Genomic DNA, 5,134 nt, shown 5'->3' with positions numbered 1-5,134 from the left:
TCAGAAGGAACGAAAGCATCTCCATACGCTTATCTGAAATTCTCACCAACGAATTGCATAAGTATCTCTATCCTATTTTATATTTTATATTTTAATTATCAAAATCCCATAACCATTTGAATCCTCCTGACTGAGATTTACAAGGATGACCATAGCTTGCTTCAAGCCGACAATCTCCGTGGGATTGACCCTTACTCACGTAAGGTTTATTACTTGGACGACCCAGTGCACTTGCTGGTTAGTTGTATCGGAGTTGTGAAAAAGAATTTGAGATTATAAATGTGCGTACCAAGTTTTTGGCGCCGTTGCTAGAGATCACAATTTCGTGCACCAAGTTTTTGGCGCCGTTGCCGGGGATTGTTCGAGTTTGGACAATTGACGGTTCATCTTGTTGCTCAGATTAGGTAATTTTATTTTAATTTTAAGCTTTTTGTTTTTATTTTTATTTTTGAAAAATTTTCAAAAAATTTTTATTTTGTTCTTCAGAATTTTTAAGAATGAATTCTAGAGTTTCAAATGATGCTTTTATCATCACAGGAGCTAGTTGATTCCCATCGATTTGGCTGTTGTATGTAATGTCCTGCTGAAGCTTTAGACTAACATTACATGATTCTTGGAATTCTTATTAAAAATTTTGAAATCCGTATTTTTCTTTTTTCAAATAATTTTCAAAAAAAAAAAATTATAAAATCATAAAACCAAAAATAATTTTGTGTTTCTTGTTTGAGTCTAGTGTCAATTTCTAAGTTTGGTGTCTTGCATGTTTTTCTTTTCTTAAAAATTTTAAAAAATAAGTCTTGATATTCATCTTGATCTTCAAAGTGTTATTGGTGTTGACATTCAAAGTGTTCTTGCATGCATTAGTTGTTTTGATTCATAATTTCTATGTTTTGTTTCAATTTGGTGTTTTTCTCTCTCTTTACTAAAAATTCAAAAATAAAAAAAATATCTTTCCCTTTTTCTTCTCATAAAATTCGAATATTTGAGTTGATTTTTTCAAAAATTTTTCAAAATTTAGTTGTTCCTTATGAGTCAAATCAAATTTTCAATTTAAAAATCCCATCTTTTCAAAATTTTTTCAAAAATCAAATCTTTTTCATTTTTCTTTTATGATTTTCAAAAATTTTAAAAATGATTTTCAAAATCTTTTTCTTAATTTTATTCCATATTTTTCAAAATCTTTACTAACAATTAATGTGATTGATTCAAAATTTTTTTTTAAGTTTGTTACTTGCCTATTAAGAAAGGTTCAATCTTTAAATTTTAGAATCATATCTTTTAGTTTCTTGTTAGTCAAGTAATCAACTTTAATTTTCAAAATCAAATATTTTTCAAAATGATTTTCAATCATATCTTTTTCTATTTCAATCATATCTTTTTTCAAAAATTAATTTCAAAATCTTTTCTAACTTCTTATCTTTTCAAAATTGATTTTCAAAATTCTTATCTTTTTCAAAACCACTTACTACTTTTCTCTCTAATTTTCGAAAATTACTAACCCCTTTTTCAAAATTTTTTCTAATTAACTAATTGTTTTAATTTTTAATTTTAATTTTACTCCTCTTAATTTTCGAATTCTAACTAATAATTAAAATAAAAACAAAAATATTTTTCTTTTATTTTTAAAATTAAATTCAAATTCTCTCCCCCTCTCTCATCTCCTTCTATTTAATTATCTACTAACATTCCTCTTCTACTCATAATTCGAACCCACTCTTCTCCTCTATGTTCGAATTTTTCTCTTCTCCTTCTTCTATTCTTCTCTTCTTATACTCACATAAAGGAATCTCTATACTGTGACATAGAGGATTCCTCTTCCTTTCTGTTCTCTTCTTTTTCATATGAGCAGGAACAGGGACAAAGACATTCTTGTTGAAGCTGATCCTGAACCTGAAAGGAGTCTGAAGAGGAAGCTAAGGAAAGCTAAGGCACAACTCTCTAGAGAGGACCTGACAGAAAATTTCGAAAAAGAAGGAGACATGGCCGAACTTAATAACAATGGTGGAGATGCAAGGAAGATGCTTGGTGACTTTATTGTACCCTCTTCCAACTTCTATGGAAGAAGCATCTCTATTCCTGCAATTGGAGCAAACAATTTTGAGCTTAAGCTTCAATTGGTTTCTCTAATGTAGCAGAATTGTAAGTTTCATGGACTTCCTATGGAAGATCCTCATCAGTTATTAGCTGAATTCTTGCAAATCTGTGACACTGTCAAGACCAATGGAGTTGATTCCGAGGTCTATAGGCTTATGCTTTTCCCTTTTGCTGTAAGAGACAGAGCTAGAACATGGTTAGATTCACAACCTAAGGATAGCCTGAACTCTTGGGATAAGCTGGTCAGTGCTTTCCTGGCCAAATTCTTTCCACCTCAAAAGATGAGCAAGCTTAGAGTGGAAATCCAAACCTTCAGACAGAAGGAAGGAGAATCCCTCTATGAAGCTTGGAAAAGATATAAGCAACTGATCAAAAGGTGTCCTACTGACATGCTTCCAGAATGGAACATCATAAGTATATTCTATGATGGTCTGTCTGAGTTGTCAAAAATGTCATTGGACCATTCTACAGGAGGATCTCTTCACGTGAAAACCCCTGCAGAAGCTCAGGAACTCATTGAAATGGTTGCAAATAACCAGTTCATGTACACCTCTGAGAGGAATCATGTGAACAATGGGATACCTCAGAAGAAGAGAGTTCTTGAAATTGATACTCTGAATGCCATATTGGCTCAGAACAAAATATTGACTCAGCAAGTCAATATGATTTCTCAGAGTCTGAATGGATTGCAAGCTGCATCCAACAGTACTAAAGAGGCATCTTCTGAGGAAGACGCTTATGATCCTGAAAACCCTGCAATAGCAGAGGTGAATTACATGGGAGAACCCTATGGAAACACCTATAATCCTTCAAGAAGAAATCACCCAAATTTCGCATGGAAGGACCAACAGAAGCCTAATCAAGGCTTCAATAATAATAATGGTTAAAGAAATAGGTTTAGCAATAGCAAGCCTTTTCTATCATCTTCTCAGCAATAGACAGAGAATTCTGAACAGAGCCATTCTGGCCTGGCAACCATAGTCTCTGATCTATCCAAGACCACACTAATTTTCATGAATGAAATAAGGTCCTTGATGAGCGGATAATTTATACGCTTTTTGGCATTATTTTTAGTATGTTTTTAGTAGGATCTAGTTACTTTTAGGGATATTTTTTTTATTTTTATGTTAAATTCACATTTTTGGACTTTACTATGAGTTTGTATGTTTTTCTGTGATTTCAGGTATTTTCTGGCTGAAATTGAGGGACTTGAGCAAAAATCAGATTCAGAGGTTGAAGAAGGACTGCTGATGCTGTTGGATTCTGACCTCCCTGCACTCAAAGTAGATTTTCTGGAGCTACAGAACTCCAAATGGCACGCTTCTAATTGCGTTGGAAAGTAGACATCCAGGGCTTTCCAGCAATATATAATAGTCCATATTTTGTCCGAGTTTAGACGATGCAAAAGGGCGTTGAACGCCAGTTCTACGCTGTAGTCTGGAGTTAAACGCCAGAAACACGTCACGAACCAGAGTTGAACACCAAGTGGACCCCAGAAGTGGATTTATGCATCAATTACTTACTTCTGTAAACTCTAGTAGCTAGTTTAGTATAAATAGGACTTTTTACTATTGTATTAGTTTCATCTTATGATTTTTAGTTCAACTTTGGATCATATTGATCATGTTTGGGGGCTGGCCATTCGGCCATGCCTGGACCTTCATCACTTATGTATTTTCAACGGTAGAATTTCTACACTCCATAGATTAAGGTGTGGAGCTCTGCTGTTCCTCATGATTTAATGCAAAGTACTACTGTTTTATATTCAATTCAACTTATTCCGCTTCTAAGATATTCATTCGCACCCAAGAACATGATGAATGTGATGATTATGTGACGCTCATCATCATTCTCACTTATGAACGCGTGCCTGACAAACACTTCTGTTCTACATGCAAACAAGCTAGAATAAGTATCTCTTAGATATCTAATACAGAGGACCGAGTCCGAGATATTATAATCTTTGTGGTATAAGTTAGAACCCATGGATGGCCATTCCTGAGATCTGGAAAGTCCAAACCTTGTCTGTGGTAATCCGAGTAGGATCTGGGAAGGGATGACTGTGACGAACTTCAAACTCGCGAGTGCTGGGCGTAGTGACAGACGCAAAAGGAGGGTGAATCCTATTCCAGTATGATCGAGAACCTCCAGATGATTAACCGTGCCGTGACAGAGCATTTGGACCTTTTTCACAGAGAGGATGGGATGTAGCCATTGACAACGGTGATGCCCTATATAAAGCTTGCCATGGAAAGGAGTAGGAAGGATTGGATGAAGACAGCAGGAAAGCAGAGGTCCAGAGGAACGAAAGCATCTCTATACGCTTATCTGAAATTCTCACCAATGAATTACATAAGTGTTTCTATCTTTATTTTCTGTTTATTTATTATTATTATTCGAAAACTCCATAACCATTTGATATCCACCTGACTGAGATTTACAAGATGACCATAGCTTGCTTCACACCAACAATCTCCGTGGAATCGACCCTTACTCACGTAAGGTTTTATTACTTGGACGACCCAGTGCACTTGCTGGTTAGTTGTATCGAAGTTGTGACAAATTATGAATTAAGATTAGAGCACCAAGTTTTTGGAGCCATTACCAGGGATCACAATTTCGTGCACCAAGTTTTTGGCGCCGTTGCCAGGGATTGTTCGAGTTTGGACAACTGACGGTTCATCGTGTTGCTCAGATTGGGTAATTTTCTTCTTATTTTATTTTCAAAAAGTTTTCAAAATTTTTCAAAAATATTTTCTTCTTTTTCGTTTTTCCCAATTAATATTCGAAAAAAATTTTTTTTAATAAAATATATTTTTCTTCAGAATTTTTAAGAATGAATTCTAGTGTTTCATGATGATTTGTTGAATCCTGGCTGGCTGTAGAGCCACATCTAAATTCATTTGGACTGAGGCTTCTAGGTCATCATTACAAGAGGAAGCTAGTTGTTGCTAATCAAAATTGTTATTGTATGACTGATTTGTATCTTCTAAAGCTTGGCTGGCTATTAAGCCATGTCTAACCCTTGGATTGGAGCTTT

The sequence above is a fragment of the Arachis hypogaea genome, chromosome 11 (assembly GCF_003086295.3).
Source record: "Arachis hypogaea cultivar Tifrunner chromosome 11, arahy.Tifrunner.gnm2.J5K5, whole genome shotgun sequence".
In the NCBI taxonomy this organism is placed as follows: Eukaryota; Viridiplantae; Streptophyta; class Magnoliopsida; order Fabales; family Fabaceae; genus Arachis; species Arachis hypogaea.
The sequence above is the reverse complement of the archived record's forward strand: the minus strand, read 5'-3'. Positions refer to the sequence as shown.